At 40.3% G+C, this 23,345-nt stretch overlaps 1 protein-coding gene across 3 annotated transcripts in view; it reads right to left on the bottom strand.

Annotated features, from left to right (window-relative positions):
* Positions 1 to 23,345, bottom strand: part of ANO6 (anoctamin 6) — a 234,919-nt gene that overhangs the window by 182,476 nt on the left and 29,098 nt on the right. The gene's annotated exons all lie outside the window — the stretch shown is intronic.

Consider the following 23,345-nt stretch of genomic DNA (forward strand, 5'->3'; position numbering starts at 1 on the left):
CTTCAGGGATGTAAGGGCTACTTCAGATGAAGGCTGTTCATTACTGTTATTTCCCACATCTGGGTAAATAAAGCACTGCCCACATGTGGTTAGAAATCCCAGGAGAAAATGAACTCTCTGGAGGTCTGGAAATGAAGAGCACTTCTGATAGACTGCCTCATTTCCTGAAATGAGTCAGAAATGAAAGTAATTCTTCAGAAAAGAACATCTGCATGGTGGCACAGCTTATAAAATAACACCAGATGATACCTGTGGCCAGGAGGCTGGGTCTGGGGACAGAGAGAGGGCCTAGAGAACAGGGCTGGGGCCCCTGCTCTGCACTTAATCTTGGAGCTGCTGCTGTTAGCTTGGAGGGTCTGCAAATCCAATGAGCGGCTGGTCATCCTGGTCTCAGCTGTAAATCTTGATCAGCAGCAAGACTGTTCGCATTCCATTAGAAAGCTGGCCCCTGTCCAAAGGGTCGGAGCAGCCAGAAAGGATTCATGTGTCATTGCGGACACAGAAACAGCAATTCTTGCAAGAAAAATGGTTTTGCTTAACTAGAAATAGCCTATGACTGTTGAGCTGGGAGAGCCTTTCCCCCTGAGGAGGAAGGACCACTGTACAGAGATGATCCAAGGCCACCCAGAGAAGGTCCTCCCTTCACATTATGCAGGAAGAAGAGGTATTAGCATAAGGTCAGGGACTGGAGGGTGAGAAAGACAAGCACCTTTCACAACAACAATCCCAGTAAAAACCAAGAAACAGGAAGGTGATAAACATTGGCTGTTGTCACCAAAATCGGGTGCCAGTTATTTTTATTAAGTGAACTGTTACTATTCTTTCCACAATGCGTATTTAAAAGAACCCCATTGTTTATAAAGCGGGGGGGTGGGGCGTGGTGGCTGGGGAGGTTGGAAACAACCTGAGTGCCTATTAATAAATGACTAGTTAAATTAAAATCTGGTATGCACACAACAGAATATTGGATAGCCACTTAAAAGAAGGCGAATTCAGAGCATGTGACATAATATGTACTCTGGATGATACATTAGGGCCGAGAAAAAAATGCTCCTGGACTCCATATAGTAAACATGTATTGGTGTAAATGTTTTTAAAGAAGCTGCCTTAGAGTAGGAGGAGGGGGCTAGGAGGGTGTCATTCTTCCTTTTACAACCTCAATACAGTCTGAGTTATCTTTTCCTGTACCTACCACCCCAATGCTTTTAAATAACAGGCATTAACTAGGAAGGCTATTTTTGGTTTTCTCTTTGTACTAGTCTATAAGTAATTTTAAATGAATGCTATTTTAAATAGATATCATGGGCTGAACTGTGTCTCCTCAAAATTCATCTGTAGAAGCCCTAATTCCTGATACCTCAGAATGTGACTCTATTTGGAAACAGGCCTCTAAAGAGATGATGAAGTTAAAACGACATTGCTAGGGTGGGCCCTACTCCAATCTGATCGGTGTCCTTAAAAAAAGAGGAAATATGGGTGCGGAAAGACCTTGGGAATGTTCACACACACAGGAAGGACCGTGTGAGGACACAGTGAGAAGATGAGGTCTGCAGGTCAAGGAGAGAGGCCCCAGAAGAAACCAAATCTGCTGACACCCTGACCTTGGGCTTCACAGGCTACAGAACTGTGAGAAAATAAATGCTAGCATTCAACCCTCCCAGTCTGGTATTTTGTAGGGAAGTCCTAGTACACTAACACAGTACAAGTAGACCTTATTTTATCGCATTTCATTTACTGCACTTTGCAGATACTGCTTTTTTTTTTTTTTTTTTAATTGAGGGTCTGGGGGAATCCTGTATTGAGCAAGTCTGTTGGTACCATTTTTCCAAAACAGCATTTGGTACTTCATGTTTCTGTGTCACATTTTGCTAATTCTCACAACATTTCAAACTTTTTCACTGTTGTCATATTTGTTACAGCAATCTGGGATCAGTGATCTCTGACATTATTATTGTAATTGTTTTGGGGCGCCATGAACTGCACCCACATAAGACCACAAATGATACATACTGTGTATGTTCTGACTGCTCCATTGACCAGCTGTTCCCCATCCTGCTACTTTGCCCTGGGTCTCCTTATTCCCTGAGATACTTACCACAATATTGAAACTAGGCTAATTAATAACCCTACAAGGGCCTCTTAAGTATTCAAGTGAAAGGAAGAGTCAAGGGATGCGGCAAACTCCATTGCTGGGTTATTTTAAGAAACTGCCACAAGAAACCACCACCCTGATCAAAAGGCAATCATCAACATCAAGGCAAGACCTTCCATCAGCAAAAAGATGCTAACTTTCTGATAGTGAAAATCAGATGACTTTCTGACTTTTAGGTAATGGTTAGTATTTTTTAGCAACAAAATAGTTTTAAATGAAGTTATACACATTGTTTATAGGAAACAATGCTATTATATACTTAATAGACTACAGAATAGTGTAAAATTTTATATGCAGTGGGAAATCAAGAAATGTGTGACTTGCTTTATCACAGTATTCACTTTATTGTGATGTTTGCTTTGTTGCATTCTTTGCTTCACATGGTCTGGAACTGAGCCCACAATATCTCCCAGGAATACTTGTATATACACAAATAGATGGATGCAATTTAGACTAACGTAAAATGGAGAGAGGTACCCACAAGTCTTCAGTGGTCAAAACCCCACCATGTCTGCAATGATGTAGATGGCCTCATCTGACATGTGAAGAAACTGAGGCTCACTGTGCTTCTGACCAAATCAGGGTGACCCCGTTTAGTGACTTCAGCCAGGACTAACAGGTTTCCCACCTCAGTCAGGACTCAGACCATCTATGTCATTTATCTTTTACGATATTTTTAACAACTCCCATAACTCAAAGGACTACCTCAAAGTTCAAGATATTTTACTAGTGTCTTTTAAAGGCTTAGCTTATATTCAACAGGCTTTCTTCTTGCGCCGATAACTAATGAAGAAGAAGGTGTAACCATAATACTATTAATCAATTAAAAAAATAAAAGATGTGGTATCTGGGTTTCTAAAAAAAAAAGTCCAGAGAAACAGCCATATGACATATTTAGGCGCCCATCTAATTTTTTATACTTTAATACATGTGGTCTCAGGTCACAATGCAATATATTTTATTAAAAGTATGATATTCCAAGACTAAAATTTATGAAATTTAATATATTTTTATAGATTAATCAATCCTTCCTTTAAAAACTAGAGTTTAGTAATCAAAGATAAGCTGAAACAGACTTTACTTATAGATTCCATAACCCAGAAGTAGGCTGAGATTCAGGCACATGAAAAGAAGATCAAAACTTGAAGGCAGATATCTGGTACAATCAGTGGAGGTCTCATTCAGAGGAAGGCAGACTCACTGTTGCTTTGACTGGTTAGGGAAAGTTTCACCAAGGGCAAGAGTTGGAAACCAATTTGGGATTAGACATGTAGAGGCTAAGGAGAGGTAACGTGTCCAGGTCTGCCTGGGCACTGAGTATAAAATTTTGAACCAAGAACTGTGTACCTAAGATCCTAACAGAGTGCTTGGCACACAGGGGTTTGCCTGCGTGGGGGCAGTGGGGAAAAGACACAGTATCTCACCCCGGGGTCTGTGAGGCAGGTCCTGTAAGGAGGTTGTGGGACATAAAGGAAAAGAAGTTGGGGCCAACCTGTAGACTGATTAAAGTCTGGGGAGGCTTTAAAGGTGTTTCTAAAAGAGAATATTAAAGAACACAGATGGGTCCAGCACTGACGTACAGACTGGACCAGAGGTGGTAGGGAAATGACAGGAATCAACCAATGGGTTACTCAAAGGAGATAATCAGGTGACCTCCTGGGAACCGTCTCAGCTTCCTAATCTATAAAATGGGCATCACACTACCCTATCTCCATACCTATGCCTGTGAACACTAAAGTGGGCACAACACATGGCCTGACAGTAAGCACTTAAGAAAATGCAATTGCTGTTATCATCATGAGTATTCCATGCTAGAAGCTAGACAAAGAAATGAGTGAGAGAAAAGCGCCATGTGCAGAAGCAGGGTATGTCTCCTTGGATTCTCAAGTCCCTTAAACAGAGGATGGATATGGCTATTTTGGAAGTGCAGTGTACAGTATTCATTCCTCATTTCTCAAGAACTTAATATATCAAATACAGGAGACCTAACACAGGAAAATCAGATGTCTGAAATGATCTTTAAAAGTCAAGATACTCCAAAATCAATTTTTAAGTTGATTTTGTATAAAAGTAATTATACAGGTTAAGGCTAATCAGTTTTCAAACACTAAATTAACAGTTCAGTTCAGTTCAGTCGCTAAGTTGTGTCCAATTCTTCACGACCACATGGACTGCAGCACATCAGGCCTCTCTGTCCATCACCAACTCCCGGAGTCCGCCCAAACTCATATCCATTGAGTTGGTAATGCCATCCAGCCATCTCATCCTCTGTCATCCCCTTCTCCTCCTGCCCTCGATCTTTCCCAACATCAGGATCTTTTCAAATGAGTCAGCTCTTCGCATCAGGTGGCCGAAGTATTGGAGTTTCAGCTTCAACATCAGTCCTACCAATGAACACCCAGGACTGATTTCCTTTATGATGGACTGGTTGGATCTCCTTGCAGTCCAAAGGACTCTCAAGAGTCTTCTCTAACACCACAGTTCAAAAGCTTCAATTCTTCTGCACTCAGCTTTCTTTATAGTACAACTCTCACATCCATACATGACCACTGGAAAAACCATAGCTTTGACTAGACGGACCTTTGTCAGCAAAGTAATGTCTCTGCTTTTGAATATGCTGTCTAGTTTTGTCATAGCTTTTCTTCCAAGGAGCAAGCATCTTTTAATCTCATGGCTGCAATCACCATCTGCAGTGATTTTGGAGGCCCCCAAAATAAAGTCAGCCACTGTTTCCACTGTTTCCCCACCTATTTGCCATGAAGTGATGGGACCAGATGCCATGATCTTAGTTTTCTGAATGTTGAGCTTTAAGCCAACTTTTTCACTCCCCTCTTTCACTTTCATCAAGAGACTCTTTAGTTCTTCTTCACTTTCTGCAATAAGGGTGGTGTTATCTGCATATCTGAGATTATAGCTATTTCTCCCGGCAATCTTGATTCCAGCTTGTGCTTCATCCATTCCAGCATTTCTCATGATGTACTCTGCATGTAAGTTAAATAAGCAGGGTGACAATATAAAGCCTTGACGTACTCCTTTTCCTATTTGGAACCAGTCTGTTGTTCCATGTCCACTTCTAACTGTTGCTTCCTGACCTGCATATAGGTTTCTCAAGAGGCAGGTCAGGTGGTCTGGTATTCCCATCTCTTGAAGAATTTTCCACAGTTTTTTGTGATCCACACAGTCAAAGGCTTTGGCATAGTCAATAAAGCAGAAATAGATGTTTTTCTGGAACTCTCTTGCTTTTTCCATGATCCAGCAGATATTGGCAATTTGATCTCTGGTTCCTCTGCCTTTTCTAAAACCAGCTTGAACATCTGGAAGTTCACAGTTCACATATTGTTGAAGCCTGGCTTGGAGAATTTTGAGCATTACTTTACTAGCATGTGAGATGACTGCAATTGTACGGCAGTTAGAGCATTCTTTGGCATTGCCTTTCTTTGGGATTGGAATGAAAAATTAACAGACTTAGCTATAAATCCAAAATAAATATTTTCATAATGAAAATGCCAATGCCTTTTTAATTAAGGATGGAAGAGACAACATAAAAGACTTCAGATAAATGAAGAATTGTTCTTTTCTCTCATAAATTAAAGGACCTGATAACTAAATTATTTTGAGATACTGATTACCAGAAATTGTTTAGAATCTAAACTACAGAATTTTCCAACTGCATAATAATTTTCACCTCATAGTGGGGCTGACAGCCTCAGACCAAATTTGGTGCTCTGGCTCTTTAAGATCATTTTCTGGACCACAGCTCTATAGTCCATGGGGTAGCAAAGAGTCGGACATGACTGAGCGACCTTCACTTTCACAGCTCTATATTATGAGTCAATAGGTAGACGAAATTCTACTGAAGATAGTAGCATTGAGTCCAACACAACACAGTGTGAACTTTTTTTTTTTGGTCAAGTTGACCTTAGAGGGAAGAGTTATTACACATAAAAAAATATGCCCACATTTACATAAATATGGTTCGCTGGTGCCTTAGACAATGGTAAAGAATCGGCCTGCAATGCAGGAGACCCAGGTTCTATCCCTGGGTTGGGAAGATCCCCTGAAGAAGGGCATGGTAATCCAAAGAAGTATTCTTGTCTGCAGAATTTCAGGGACAGAGGAGTCTGGGTTGGAAAAGAGTTGGACACAATTTAGCAACTAAATAACAACATACATATTCAATACTAAAAATGAGTAAAATCTTGGAAGAAAACAGCAGAGAACAAAATCAGGAATTTAGGAATGGGAAGAAAAAAGCGTTCTTGTAAAGAGAAAAACAAAGGCTTAGACAACATGGTCAGGTAATGGGGCGACCACCAGATAAATCAAGAGAACGAGTTGAATTTCTCTTCTTTGTCCACCCAACTGATCTCCTTTAGAATGTGTAACTTCTCTAAGCCCTTGACTCTTCATGTGTGTCTGAACAGGGCAATACTGCACCATATCCAAAAGTCTCTTGTAGCTTGGATAACAGACCGGAAGTTTTCTGTCCAGATGATAAACAGATGCTTTTTTTTAATAGGCTATTTTTATTGCACAGTGGGTTTCAAGTGTACTCGTCTAGAGTTTCACAGAAGAGAGCCAAGCTTGTCAGCATATACACAGAGCACAGCCGTGAAGCCTAATCCAAACCAAAGCCTCTGAAATGAGTACAAACAGCCAGACAGTCCAAATGTTCCCTGTGCAATGTCCACTTCGGCCATGATCCCTCTGCCTCTGCACTCCCATGCTCCTCCCAGTGAGATAACGCTCTTCACTCAACCCCAATGCTTCACACAATCCTGCTGAGTGCAATAAGACATATGTTCATTAAAAAGCTGGTAGAGTTCACCAGGTGCAATAGGCAATGAAAATGTTAGGTCACCATTCTCTACCTTGAGAATGGCACAGTGATTGACAACAACCAGAGATCTAACAGAACACGCTTATGACCCTGTCACAAGCAGTAGTCCAGTAGTTCTCTTCTTCAAAATCTTCATAAGATAATCTGAAATGTGAACAAATATTTATACCTACACTTATGTCACAGTATTTACTCATAACAGTAAAATAATCTGCCACACCTTAGAGATACAATAATCAAGGGATGATTGTGTAAATGGTACCTCAACTTACCACTGAAAGAGGAGAGTGAAAAAGTTGGCTTAAAGCTCAACATTCATAAAACAAAGATCGTGGCATCTGGTCCCAACACTTCATGGCAAATAGATGGAGAAACAGTGGAAACAGTGGCTGACTTTATTTTTGGGGGCTCCAAAATCACTGCAGATGGTGACTGCAGCCATGAAATTAAAAGACACTTGCTCCTTGGAAGGAAAGCTATGACCAACCTAGACAACATATTAAAAAGCAGAGACATTACTTTGTCAACAAAGGTTCATCTAGTCAAGGCTATGGTTTTTACAGTAGTTATGTATGGATGTGAGAGTTGAACTATAAAGAAAGCTGAGCACTGAAGAATTGATGCTTTTGAACTGTGGTGTTGGAGAAGACTCTTAAGAGTCCCTTGGACAGCAAGGAGATCAAACCAGTCCATCCTAAAAGAAATCAGTCCTAAGTATTCATTGGAGGGACTGATATTGAAGCTGAAACTCCAATACTTCGGCCACCTGATGCAAAGAGCTAACTCATTTGAAAAGATCCTGATGCTGCGGAAGACTGAAGGCAGGACAAGAAGGGAATGACAAAGGATGAGAAGGTTGGTAGCATCACCAACTCAATAGGCATGAGTTTTAGTAAACTCCAGGAGTTGGTGATGGACAGGGAGGCCTTGCGTGCTGTAGTCCACGGGGTCACAAAGAATCAGACATGACTGAGCGACTGATCTGAACTGAACCTCAACTTGTAAACTCTCCTCCACAGCCCCATGCTTACCCTCTACAATAATCAAACTGCTAGCTGGTAGACAACCTCTTCAGTAGACTTAAGATCCAGGAGGCAAAAATTGTTTTGTTCACAGCTTCACCCATAAAGTCTACCTCACAGTGAGCACGGTAACTATTTGTGACATGTTTGCTAGCAAAGGTTTCTACATCAATTCTGCCTTGTGGAGTATCTTGCAGCTATTAAATGTGTTTAGGGAAGCATTTTTTAATATAAGGAATGCTGATGATGAAAAGATCCTAAAACACAAGAGCAGTGAATATATATAATGCCACTGAATCATACATCTGAAATTGGGTATGTGTGCTTAGTCGCTAAGTCTTGTCTGACTCTTTGAGACGCCATGGACTGTAGCCCACCAGGCTCCTTTGTTCATCGGATTTTCCAGGCAAGAATACTGGAGTGGGTAGCCATTCCCTTCTCCAAGGGATCTTCCCGACCCAGAGATCGAACCTGCATCTCCTCCATTGGCAGGTGGGTTCTTTATGAGCTACCTGGGAAGCCTGAAATTGGATAAAAATTAATTTTATGTATTGTATACTTTGCCACAGTGAAAAATAAATATTAGGAAATGCTTATGAGGCAAGTTAAGTGAAAAGACAGGATACTGTGTGTCTAAACTCTATATAAAATTCTGTGTTTTAAAAAAACCAGAGAGAAGTACATTAAGGTGCTCATTATGGGTGATTTTTGTTTTATTTACAATTTTCTGTTTTTTTTCCCCAAAATATCTACAATGGTCCACTTACAGTTGCCCCCTGGTCTCTGTGGGTGACTGGTTCCAGAATCCCCTCAAGTTACCCAAATCCAGGATTCCCAAGTCCCTCATATAAAATGGTGAAGTATTTGCATATACCTCCACATATCCTCCTATATGCTTTAAGTCATCTCTAGACTACTTTGCTTTGCCAACAAAGGTCCATCTAGTCAAGGCTAGGGTTTTTCCAGTGGTCATGTATGGATGTGAGAGTTGGACTGTGAAGAAAGCTGAGCGCCGAAGAATTGATGCTTTTGAACTGTGGTATTGGAGAAGACTCTTGAGAGTCCCTTGGACTGCAAGGAGATCCAAACAGTCCATTCTAAAGGAGATCAGCCCTGGGTGTTCTTTGGAAGGAATGATGCTGAAGCTGAAACTCCAGTACTTAAGACTCTGATGCTGGAAGGGGTTGGGGGCAGGAGGAGAAGGGGACAACAGAGGATGAGATGGCTGGATGGCATCACCAACTTGATGGACGTGAGTTTGAGTGACCTCTGGGAGATGGTGATGGACAGGAAGGCCTGGCGTGCTGCAATTCATGGGGTCACAAAGAGTCGGACACGACTGAGCGACTGAACCGAACTGAAGACTACTTATAATACCTAATGCAGTGTGCTGCTAAGCTGCTACTGCTGCTAAGTCGCTTCAGTCGTGTCCGACTCTGAGCGACCCCATGGACTGCAGCCTACCAGGTTCCTCTGTCCATGGGATTTTCCAGGCAAAGAGTAATGGAGTGGGTTGCCATTGCCTTCTCCTAATGCAGTGTAGATACTAAGTAAACAGTTGTTGGCTTGTGGCAAATTCAAGTTCTGCTTTCTGGAACTTTCTGGAAATGTTTTTTGGAATAGTTTTGATCCATGGTTGATTGAATTTGTGGATGCAGAGCCTGTGGATATAGAGGGCTGACTGTATAACACTCACAATCAGAAAAATATGTGGTATGGCAGCTGTTGGGGATAGGAAGGTTTGGATATCAACAGGTTTCGTCTGGATGGGAACCATTCACCTTGCTATGATCCTTGATGTGCTTGTATACTGCATACCATCTGTGCTTGCCTACACTGTGAAGACAACTCAAAAGGCATGCAAACAGGATTAAAATTTTTAACTTTATTATACTGAAATGTCTTTTTCTTCTTGCTATGCTAGAAAGCACATATTACAAATTTTCTTCTCCCTAAGTATATTTTGTCCTGGCTGAGAATAGCAACAGATGATTGTTTTTGGACATTCAAGTGCCAAACTGGATCAAATGCACGGTTGTTCTCAGAGGTGAAATCTTTCTGGACCTGGGATGGGCCAGTCTGGAAGGCCTCATAGAGAATGAGGCATCCAGAAGGCCTCAGTAAACATGAGATTCATCACATTTACAGATAAATTAGAAGAAAGGCCTCTGGAGTTGCACTAACTCAGGACTGAAGTTAACATATAACAAAGACCTAGGACTGCCACCTGTGATTGTCATCTTGAGTGTTCCTGGCCTCAAATAAATAGCAATAACAATACCTGCCCCTTGAGTATTAAATGGGATGATATCAACAAATCCAAGACATAGGAAAACCCAGAGCAGAGCCTGCGGTCAGTAGGTGCTCAATCTGTATCACTGGTTTTCTTCTATTTCCTTCTTTCGATCAAGTGTCTAATCTGGGAAAGCAACAGTATAAATGAAATAATCAACTGTCTATAACTCATCGAGTTAACATGACTGGAGTACAGGAAGATAGTTTCAACAATCTTTTAGTTTATCCCATTAATTCAGAAGCCCTCATGATATAGTTCAAAACAATTTTCTATTCTCTGTTCCTTAGTAATGTGTGCTAAGTCACTTCAATTGTGTCCAACTCTGTGCAACTCTATGGACTATAGCCTTCCAGGTTCCTCTGCCCATGGAATTTTCTAGGCAAGAATATTGGAATGGGTTGCCATTTTCTACTCCAGAGAATCTTCCCAACCCAGGCATCAAACCCACATCTCTTGTATTGGCAGTCGGGGGGGGGGGGGGCGGGTGGGGAGCAGGCAGGGTCGGGGGAGCGGGCGGGGTGGGGTCCTTACCACTAGTGCCACCTGGGAAGCCTTCTTTAGTAATAGGAAAATATTAATCACTATACTCTGTGTACTTCATACACCTGAGATCATGAAGCCACCCTTCAATTCCTTCTTCAATGTTCCCATCTTAAAATCTTTGATTGCTTTAAACACGCTGTGGCTCCTCGGGGCCTTTGTGAATTCTCCCCACACTATAAGGAATCCTCTGAATTCTTTCACACAAGGCAGTCACCTGTTCTATGCATACCAGTGTTGCCCTTGGAAAATACAACTAATCATTATGTTTCTGAAGGTCACTTGACTTGGGGTAACTGATGGGGGCGTGTGGGTACTCCCGAGACAGATCCAAGTGTGACCAAGAGTGCCCTCCACGTCTGCTTCCATTGTAACCTTTGTCCCTTCCTTTGCTTCATCATTATCAACAGTGTTCAGCAAGCTGATAGCTTCTGAGATTGTATCAGATTCAACAATGCATCAAATCTCTTCCTTCAAGAGCAGTCTTATCTATGCAGAATATCTGCTCTCTTTCTTATCATCTCTTTTTCTTCAGTGCCTCACAGGGCAAAGGAGGAAAGGAACCAGGCAAAGATAATGGAGATCTTCAGTTGTTCAGGTTTTCCTTTGTGCAGGCTAAACTCTGAACCCTACTACCCTCAGGCTAGAAAGCTCAAGTGCATTCTCTCAATAAACACGTCCTGGGCCTAGCACTAAAACCTGGGCATTCAAAAAGAAGCTAGTCTTGACTTGTGGAAGAAAAGAGTATTACCAAGTTCACCACAGTGCGACATGTTCTACAACAGAGGTATGCCCAGGGTGTTACTATAGCTGAAAGGAGCAGGAGAGGAGGACACTGGGCCTGCCCGGACGGAGTCAGGCAATTCACACACCTCTTTACTGGCTGCTGAGCAATGAAGGAGCTGACCCTACAGTGTCTCTGGGGGGTTAATGATGTTGCAGTCTGTTAATGCAGTCTGTTTAACACCACTGTCACTGAACTGCTTTGGTTACTGCATATACATGCACATTCTCCTCACATATTCACCTCTTTATTTTCAGAATAAAACATATGGTGCTTCCATTCCCTTCCGAGGCTTTCAACCTCATCGTGCTTCCTGCCCTGGAGAGTTGCTTTGACTATCAGGAAAAGAACACTGTAATGACTTGGATGGAGCAAACAAAGAGGGAAGAATGGCCTGCTTGCTGAAAGGAACTAGAAAAGCGGGTGTGGAGCCACTACCAGAAGTGCCGATGGTGACCAGGCCCTCGGTGGTCCCAGCTGGTGAGTGACTGCCCTGTGGGTGCCCACATGCATCCCCATCAGCTGCAGCTAGGTGCAGTTTATCTTCTGATCATTTTTCATCCCCCACCCCTGGCCTCACCCATTTCTAGTGGTAGAATACTCATCAAGAATGGTTTTTAACCTTTCACAGGCCAAGCAACTCTTTGGAAAAATGGTGAATTTCTAGGATCCCGTCTCCAGAAAATTTCTCAGAAGCACATAAACATAAAATATTATACACACATTTTGGAGATTCACAAACTCCTGAAGCCCATACATGGATTATGAGGAGGGGCATACTGTTCAGTTTGAATGTTTTTGAATTTCTATCTTGTGCCAAGCACCTTGGAGAACCCACCTCAGACTCAACTTGTCACCATTCTCAGTGTCGAACTCTTTTCCATGTCCAGCTACATTATCGGCAACCAGAGGGTACGTATGGGTTGTAACTTAATCATCTTTTATTTCCAGCTTCTAGTAAGTTCCTTATTCTGGAGAAAAAGAGTCCACTGAATGAAACAGACACAAATTCACATAATTTTATCACTGAGATCCTAATGGTCAACATTATGGGATGAGTGACTTTAAGCTAAATCCCAGAGTAGGGACAGAAGTAAATAAGAAAAGTTAGAGGTGGACGTTACAGGCAGAAGAGCACACAGACAGGAAACAGCATGTACAAGAAATGAAGTAATTCAGGATTCACGGTGACTAAAAAGACAGGCAGGAGGAACCTGTTGAGTTGAGGAGGAAGCAGTAAAGAAAGCTGAGGTTATAGAAGGCACTGAAGGAGGTGTAAGGGAGCCCAGATTTATTTTGTAAAGGTAGGAAGTCACTGAAAGACATTTTTTTCCTTTCCCACTTGAAAGTAATAGATGATAGTTGTAGAAAATGGGGGAAGTCATAAACATTTAGAACCCTACCATACTGAGCAAACCACTAACACTGTTCTTTCATCATATATACGTATGGTTGCCTAGTGGTTAGGATCACTGGCTTTCAGCCTAAGTCATGTCCAGCTCTTGCGACCCCATGGACTGCAGCCTGCCAGGCTCCTCTGGAGATGGAATTCTCCAGGCAAGAACACTGGAGTGGGTTGCCATTTCCTTCTTCAGGGGATGTTCCTGACCCAGGGATCGAACCCGGGTCTCCTGCATTGCAGAAAGTTTCTTTACCAACTGAGCTACCAGAGAAGCCAATAACCTAGATTAAATCCCTGGTTGGGGAACTGAGATCCAGCAAGTTGTGCAATCAGAGAGAAGAAAAGAAAGAAAAAAAAAAGAGAGAGAGAGTAAGAACAAAAGTGCACCCAGATTGATACTTTAAGTAACACTAGGGTTTCAAGTCAAGCAGAGGAAGAAGGAGATCAAGAAGGAAGAAACAGTCAGACACAGAGCAGAAAGAATACTAAGACCATCCTGCCCTTGAGCTTTTTAGGAAGAATATTTTTTTTTTTTTCAATTTGAAGGTCGTTCAGTCAACTTCAATGATTAAACAAAATCAGATTAAAAAGTCCATGATGAGGATAAGAATTTACATCCCCTGGCTGCCTCTCCGAGCTTTACCCACCAGCCATATGGAGTTGACAATTAATATTCAGTAGGAAGTAGATTTATAATCATGTGCCTGCCATTCAAATGTGAGAAGAAATGTTTTCTTCTCAGTACACCCAATAATACATTAATACATCTCCAGTTTAAAATACATTTATGAATAACATTATACATTTTATAAGTTTCCTGGCAAGAATGATAATAGAACAATCTATTTTCACAGCTATGTGAAACAAAAAAAAAGGAATGAAAGGTTCAGTTAATCAAGGAATTTAATATGCTTTATAATAAATATCAAACAGTCATTACTTGGCCTATACAAAGGGTGGCGGAGGTCAAAAGACAATTATAACAGCAAGAGTTTGTGCCCATATTTATTCTCTGTCAGTTGCTTACATTTGCATAAAAAGTCTCCTCTACTCATGAATTTTTTACCACATTAGAATGCTAGAAATCAAATTTGTTTTTTCTGATTTATATATGGGCAATAATAATAAGATTTTGTAGTGATTAACAGTAGGAACAATCAAATAAATGGAAAACACCAGCCCTTCCAAGGTACCAACACAACGACCAAAAGACAGATATGAAAATAAATTACCTTCACTGCCTTAGGTAAAGACTGGAAGGCTCAGAAAGCCAGGAAAGGGACAGAATTTGAAAGGATTACTGTGTCAGTTTTTGATACAGCCAGGAAAGGCCAAATACTGTGAATTCTTCATCTTCTGTCGTTTTTGCCAATAGTAGGTATGTGTACACAACATATGCACACTCAACTTGATGGCAGTGTGATCATAAAAAGAGAGGCAATAACTTCAAGATTATAAGTGGCGAGATGTGGGCTAGAAGGAGATGCAAGCACTATCTATCCAGGAACTGAAGGAGTCACAATTTCCTCTCTTGATAACCACGTGGAACTAGAGGTCACAACTAGTAGATACCAAAATGTAATAAAATGACTTGTACAAGTGAGCTTATTTACAAAGCAGAAATAGAGTCACAGATGTAAAACATAAATTTACGGTTACCAAGGGGGATACCAAAGAGTCAGGCATGCCTGCATGACTAACACACAAGGGGGATGGGGGAAAGAGAAATTGGGCGATTGGGCTTGATATATAGACACTACCATATATAAAATGCTATTGTGTTATTATTTAGTCACTAAGTTGTGTCTGACTCTTTGCAACCTCATGGACTGGAGCCCACCAGGCTCCTCTGTCCATGGGGTTTCCCAGGTAAGAATACTGGAGTGGGTGCCATTTCCTTCTTCAGAGGTCCAAATCCAGGGGTCAAATTCTGTGTCTCCTGCATTGGCAGGCAGGTTCTTTACCACTAAGCCACCAGGGAAGTGCCCCCATATATAAAATAGATAACTAATAAGAACCTACTATATAGCACAGGGAACTCAATACTCTAATGACCTATAAGAAATAGAATGTAAAAAAGAGTGGATATATGTGTATGTATAACTGATTCACTTTGCTGAACAAACTAACATCGTAAATCAACTACACTCCAATAAAAATTAACTTTAAAATAAATAACTTTAGGATGATCTTCCTAAACTGAGAATCCTATGATTCCATGATGATTCCTTTAGGAATAACATCTGTCACATTTACCTCCAGCAACATTTCTGCTTTTAATGAAGGAAAGAATTTCAAAAAGAGGCAAAATATGGTAATGATGGCTAATCATCTCTGTGTTCAAAGGTGAGCAAGATTAAGGGCTTCCAATATATTAAATACTCAATAAATACCAGAATAATAAAATCAAGGAAGGAAAGAATAAACAACTAAATGATGGGGTGGGGAGGACGGGCGGGGGGGCGGGGGGGACAGGCGGGGGGAAAGGTGCTAAAAATTAAGAATACTCTAGTAAGCAGGAATAAAGTTTTATTGAGTTTGATGATCTGGACAGGCAACTTAATTTCCACTGTCTACAATGTAAGAAACATCTATCATGGCAAGTTTAAGTAAAAAATGAGCTTACTCTAGTATGTAAAGCAGTTACTAGTTTGATAACTTAAATCTTGCCAGGGTTATTAAATATGATTATCTCATGGCATAATATTTAGATAAAAATATACACTAAGATCACAGAACTAGGAAACTTTATGCATTCAAATATATTGAGTTTATCTGTTTATAGAAGAACTTGGTCATAATGGAATTTCTACTTCATCTTCAACTGATAACTGGGTTTCATTGTTTGTATTTATAATTTTGAAAAATATCCACTATTCATTTAATCATAAGTATAGCTACTGAAGGAAGGAAGGAGCAGGAAATGGCAACCCACTCCAGTGTTCTTGCCTGGAGAATCCCAGGGACGGGGGAGGCTGGTGGGCTGCCGTCTATGGGGTCGTACAGAGTTGGACATGACTGAAGCAACTTAGCAGCAGCAGCAGCATAGTTACTGAAAAGAGTTAAATGTCACCATTTTATGTTCACTCCAAAGTGTGATAAACACTTGATTAGTCAAACTAAAAAAGAAAACAAAACAACACAAATTACTGATACTAAACTACACTTATTTTCAAAAAAAAACTTAAAATCTGACAATAAAGAGAGTTGGTTCTTTAAGTACAAGTCATTTTAGCATTTTCATGCCTTCAACGAACCTGCCCAGTCCTGTGTAGCCCGGTCTTCTGGGAAAGAGCTTGCACCATGGTCAAAGAAATGGCCTCTGGAGCCAGGCGGCCTGGGTTCAATTCCCAGCTCAACCACTCGCTGATATTATGACCTTATGACCAAGTTACCTCATCATTCTGTGTCTCAGTTTCTTCACCTATAAAAATGGAATTATAAGAACACCTAACCAACCAAAGCTGTGTGAGGAGTAAACACATTAACGTGAAGGACATAAAAGAGCTCCTGCCACACAGCCGTTGTTCAGTTGCTCAGTCGGGTCTGACTCTCTTTGTGACTCCATGGATTGCAGCACGCCAAGCTTCCCTGTCCTTCACTGTCTCCCAGAGTTTGCGCAAACTCATGTCCACTGAGTCGGTGATGTCATCCAACCACCTTATCCTCTTTCCCTCTTTCTTCTCCTCTTTCCCTCAATTCTTCTCCTCTTTCCCTCAGTTTTTCCCAGCATCAGGGTCTCTTCAAATGAGTCGGCTCTTTGTATCAGGTGGCCAAAGGATTGGAGCTTCAGCTTCAGCACCAGTCCATATAAAGAATATTCAGGGTTGATTTATTTTATGACTGGTTGGATCTCCTTGCTGTCCAAGGAACTCTCAAGTCTTCTCCAAAACCACAGTTCGAAAACATCAATTCTTCGGCATTCTACTTTACGGTCTAATTCTCACATCAGGATGTGACTACTGGAAAAACTATACCTTTGACTATATGGACCTTTGTCAGCAAAGTGATGTCTCTGCTTTTTATCACGCCGTCTAAGTTTGTCATAGCATTTCTTCCAAGGAGCAACCATGTTTTAATTTCATGGCTGCAGTCACTATCCACAGTGATGTTGGAGCCCAAGAAAATAAAGTCTGTCACTATTTCCATTGTTTCCCCATCTATTTGCCACGAAGTGATGGGACCAGATGCCATGCTCTTCATTTTTCATATATTGAGTTTTAAGCCAGCTTTTTCACTCTCCTCTTTCACCCTCATCAGGAGGCTCACAGTATATACTCAATAAAGATTGGCTTATTATTATAGTTTATTACAATTATTGTTATCATCATCATTATTAAAACTATTACCTATTTTGTGGGCTTTCCATGAAACAAAAATCAACTCAGGTCTGAGTACTCTGGTCTAACTAATAAGCAGTTCTCACAGAATACCATATGTCCACCACAGCATAATTAGTGTCTAGGATCTGTACATGCTTTCGGTGAACTGTAAGACACTTATTAGTCAAAGGCTAGTGAGGGGTAGATACAGGTCTGGACTGGGTATTCTGACTCTTGATGATGCTCCTATTTCTCATGGTGGTTTCTAATCTTGCTAGGCTTTCAGTAAACCACAGCAACAGGCTCAAAAACAAAGCTATAAGTAAATAAATAACCCACCAACGAACATATTTCTCCACAGACCACAATAAAAGCAAGGGAGATATACTGAAAACATCCAGTTGCAAGTTTTATGGCCTCAATTCTTTGGCCATGTGTGTTCTCCATGTGAAAGTAAAACAGGAAAAGTAGTCATCCCTCAGCCAAAGCCATGTTCTAGCACGCACCACCTGCAGGCAATCACCAGTAACACCCCATGTTTCACTCCTACTTCTTGGCCTACTTCCAAGAGGTGTGGCCAACTGTGTTACAAATCTGAATTTCCAGAATCTTGGAGTAACCTTCCCCAACTCTTCAACTATAACTCATAAGTCTTTCCCTACTGACTTCTCCTTTCTGTACCATCCAGTATGCATCAACCCCCTCATTCGTAAGACAGGTGAGTGTTCTGGAATAATAACATGCAGAGTTCTGAAGTGCTTTTGAAAATCTAAAGTGTAAACCAATATCACTAGCCTCATTATAGGAGTTATTAACGTACAATTATGCAATCAGCAAGCTGGGGTGGATGGGGGGTCAGGTATTATCTACACTCCTTATTGTATAGGTAAGGAAACTATGATACTGCTCATTTAGAGCCAAAATAACAACTCATTCAAAGCAACTTAATGTGTTCATATAACTTTTAAGGCACTCATTAAAGAAAAATTTATTTATACACTTTGACACTTTAATGTTGTGAGAGGCTAATCATCTAAATCCAGGTTGTTAATAATACTGTATACCTTATAACTTGTAATCATGTGCAGATTTAGAATAATACTTTAACTTTCTAAATCCTGGGCTTCTTCCATGGACCCACATTTCACATTTTGTCATTACTAATGGCATCAATGTACTTCTCAAAAATTATTTTCAAACAATGAATAACTGTGTGTTTAAGCTTTCTGAATTCTGTCTTCTCTTCTCTGCAACTGGATCAGGGCAGGAACTTGGACGGACATGAGATGCACGGTCTGGACTCCTGACTTCAACCAAGAAAGCCCAGCGGGACACAGCAGGGTAAGGACATTTTACAAGATGGTAAAAGTATCTGCCTGCAACGCAGGAGACCTGGATTTGATCCATGGCTTGGGGAGATCCCCTGGAGAAGGGAACGGCTACCCACTCCAGTATTCTTGCCTGGAGAATTCCATGGACAGTCGAGCCTGGAAGGCTACAGTCCATGGTGTGGCAAAGAGTTGGACATGACTGAGTGACTTTCACTTTCACACATCTTTTCCTAAGATGTTCTCTGCCTTTAACAAGATGCACATATCCTCTTACATTTACTAAAGGGAACTTTTTCATTATTATATGTTTGGCAACCTATGCACATGCTAAGTCGCTTCAGTCATGTCCGACTCTTTGTAACCCTATGGACTGTAGCCCTCCAGGATCCTCCATCCATGGGATTCTCTGAGGCAAGAATACTGGAGTGGGCTGCCATGCCCTCCTCCAGGGGATCTTTCTGACCCAGGGATCAAACCTGTGTCTCTTATGTCTTCTGCATTGGCAGATGGCTTCTTTAGTGCCACTTGAGAAGCCCAAGGTAAGTCAAAAGTAAATTCATAGACAAATAAACAAGGAAAACATTTATTTTTCAATTCTGTATTTCTTACACACAAATTGAAGTTGGTAGAATCAGACTATGAAAACATTCAAACGCTTTTAAGGGGCAGAAGAAAGCTAATTGTTTAAAATATACAGCAAGTTTACATATACATGGGGAAATATCCAGAGAGATATAACCCAAGACCAATTTTAACCAGACAATATAGATCATGAAAGATCAGTCCACTCTGATTAGCTGGGGCCTGTGCCATACTGGTTCTTACATATTTTTTATTTAATTTATATTTTATTAAACATAAATGTTTAACTCCTGATATAAAGAAAATGTTGGTAAACATTTGTAGCTGCTATCATTTTGAGTCTTCCTCTGTGTTTTCTCATCTTCTTCCAGTGACAATGTAATTTTTATGCCATTAAGCAAATGTGATGTTAAATAATCCACACTATAGAATGTTCTCTACTCGCTGAAAGGATCTTAATTTATGTTATGCTCATCTATAGAACATCTCACTATAATAAAGCAAAGAAATTTTTTTGACAGAACAAGGAAGGGTGGCCACTTTTAAAAACAGACACAGAGAGCTTTTCAAAAAAGCTAATTACTAAAAGACAATAAGTGTTAATAAAAGGTTAATCAATAAAAGGATAATAAAAGTGTTGATATCTTCAGTATCTGCAGAGAATAAAGCAAGAACAATACAATGGTAACTTTTTCCCCTGAGCAAGTCTCATGAGAAAGACATCCACATCTGAATGAGCCAGGAATCCCATTATGTGAAGTTTCCACAAATCCCCAAAGCTAACTTAGAGAAAGAGATTATAAAGATCAGGTCCTTACTGTAATTTGTCCCCTAAGGGACAAAATTTTTATTTATATTTAGGTGTGTCAATGAACAAACCATTAACTATAAAGTGTAATGAAATAAGACAACATAATATTTTTTTAAAATAATGTAAATGTTGTTTCCCCTACTATTTCCTTGGACAGAGGAGCTGGCAGCCTACAGTGCAGAGGGTTGGAAGAGTTGGACATGATTTCCCAACCACCACCATCACCACCACCATCTCCTAGTTCACTTTGAGTCTCAGTAAAAATGGGAGAGTTCTTTGGGCTCACAGTGGGTGAATGAATGCCCTGCTGTGGTGGCTGGTGCAAGGGCCCTGCTCTCAGGTTTTTATGGGCCTGGGTAACAAAATCCCTTCACAGCAGCAAAATGAGTATTTAATGAGGACACTGACTGTCAGCCAAATTTCAGCATGTGCCTCTGTCCAGGAAGCAAAGGAGAGATGTCATTTGTTATACATTATAGCTAATAAAAACAATAGCTTAAAGAAATAACCAAAATATAAGATTAAAATTTTAAAAATCACTTCCAAAAAAATAAGCATCTTTGGAGATACAGATAGGTTTGTGTTTAGAGATTTCTAACCACTTTCCTATAATATCTGGCTATTAATTTCTTTAAACCCTTCACAACATCACCTGTTATGTTCAGAATAAATACAGGTATCCAGGAGAGATGAGTTCAAAGTGTTTCATTTAAGTTCAATATTACAGAAACACGATGCATCAGATCACGCGGTTTGGCTGTTGAACAACAAATTACCCTCAGTTTTCCAAATGCTGAAATAATCTCTTCATGGTTATTTGTGTGCTCAACCAGATAAAGCCAGAACCTCCCCCCAGGTTCTCTGCTTCAATTAACCACACAGAAATAAGAAGGCTGTATCCTTAACGATTAGAGAAATGCAAATCGAAACTACAATGAGGCACCACATCACACAGGTGAGAATGACCTGCATGAAACACTCGAAATAACAAACCCTGGAGAGTAGAGAAAAAGGAGCAAACCCTCCTATACTGTTGACATGAATGTAAACTGCTGCAGCCACTATGGAAAACAACAGCATGGAGGTTCCTCAAAAAAATAAAACGAGTTACCATACGACCCATCAATCCCATTCCTGGGCATATATTCAGACAAAGCTATAATTCAGAAAGATACACGCAGCCCTACGTTCACAGCAGCACTACTCACAGTAGCCAAGACATGCAAACGACCTACATGTTCATCAACAGACGAATGGATAAAGATGTGGCACATACAGACAATGCACTAGTACTCAGCCATAAAAAGAATGAAATAATGCCATTTTCAGCCACATGGTTGGACACAGAGATTACTATACTAAGAGAAGTAAGTCAGAAAAGAAAGACAATACCATAGGATACCACTTACATATGGAATCTTACTGTGATACAAATGAATTTGTCGATGAAAGAGAAACAGACTCACAGACACAGAGAACAGACTTGCCAAGGCAGAGGGGGTGGGGGGAGAGATGGATTGAGAGTTTGGTATTGGCAGACACAAATTACATACAGGATGGATAAATAAGATCTTACTGTAATAAGCGATACTGAAAAATACAGAAAAGAAGTATATATGTATAACTGAATCACTTTGCTGTACAGTAGAAATTAACACAACATTATAAATCAAATACACATCAATAAAATAAATTTTTTTAAAAAAGAAAAAAATAAGTTTGGGAAACACCTTGTTCATTTCACCCCATGTCAAGCCTTTGGAAATATGCTCTCAAGCTCCACTTTTCAAGATCTTAGTACTCTTTATATTGTATAATAATAATAGTAAAGTTTAAACAGTGGTTGAGGGACCTTAAGATGTAAACTGAACAAATAAAAGTTTATAAAAATTAAAAGAACAAGAAAACATTTCCAGAGAATGGTCAAGAAAAAAATGAATGAGCAACAGGGTATTAATTTTGGTCATCAGCATTCTCTCCTAGGGCATAAGGATGATTTTTCTATCCTGCCAAGATTTTGAGAAGGCTAAATTCAAAACAGCAAGTTTTTACAAAAAGGATTAAAGAGCATCAGAATAAAGAGATTGTTAGTAGTATATGACCTAAGCAAGTTTTACTCTAGTTGATGACAATAAAAATTTTTTTTAACCACAAAAAAAAAAAAAAAAACAGCAAGTTTTACAACAGGTGAACAAACTTTACTATCCGTAGTGAATGGGACTATAGCAACTTTGAAACATGGCCGGCCATTAATCCTCTGAAACTTGTCTCATTAGGTGATGGAGGCTGTGTCCCCTCCCCTTGAATCTGTGTGGAATGGTGACTGCTTCCTCCAAATCGAGTATGATGGAAACAGTGCTTGTGAATTCAAAGGTCATGCAGGTCCCTTCTCATCCACGGGAACATGGGGCTCTGAGCCCTGAGTTCCCCTATCATAAGCCCCACTACCCTGAGGCTGCCAAGCTGATGGACAGCTCCAGCTGAGATCAGCCTTCCAGACTCCCTGCCAAGGTTAGACAAACATGAGTGAAGCCGTCTAGGACATGACTATCTGCCAGCTGGGCACTACTCACCGAGCCGTGGCTGAATGTCTGTGTAAAGTCACATGGCTATTGTTCTAAGTCACTAAGCTTTAGGAGAGTTTGTTATGTAGCAACTTGTAGAGAATCACAGAATTTAGAAGGTGCTTTTGAAGATCTCCAGGTGAAACACTCTGTTTGCTATTTGCTTTCGAGGAAACAGATCCAGATTAGTTAAGTGTCCAAGGTTTCTTGTTAGCAATTGGGTTAAAACTAAAAAACAGGTTTTGGGGCTCCCAGGTCTGTTCTTTCAAAGAAACCACCTTGGTTTCATCACATCCCATCTCCACATTTTTATTCTGTTATTGTGGGAACTCAAAGAGTAGTGTTAGGGCCATGTCCTTAGAAGTTGTGTCTTCCATTAAAAATTAAGGACAATCTGACATATTTTCTTTCTCATGCCTTTATCTTAAACAATTTCCTTGGGTGAAACTGGAAAGAATTACTATTTGGAGAGTCTGAAATAAAAATTCTAACCAGAATTTACTTCAGTAATGTGGATAGTAGTGTTAGCTTCAAAAGGTATGCCTAATATTTCAGCTCTATTCTCATTTCATGTGAAATATCTTCAGGGTAAACCTTGGTGGCACTTTTGATAAAAGAAATTTTCACATATTGTGATACAGGAAAGACATTCTGGCTTCTTCATGAGTTAACTTGAATTTGATACTAATCAGAACAGCC

This window comes from Bos taurus, chromosome 5 (genome assembly GCF_002263795.3).
Source record: "Bos taurus isolate L1 Dominette 01449 registration number 42190680 breed Hereford chromosome 5, ARS-UCD2.0, whole genome shotgun sequence".
NCBI lineage: Eukaryota > Metazoa > Chordata > Mammalia > Artiodactyla > Bovidae > Bos > Bos taurus.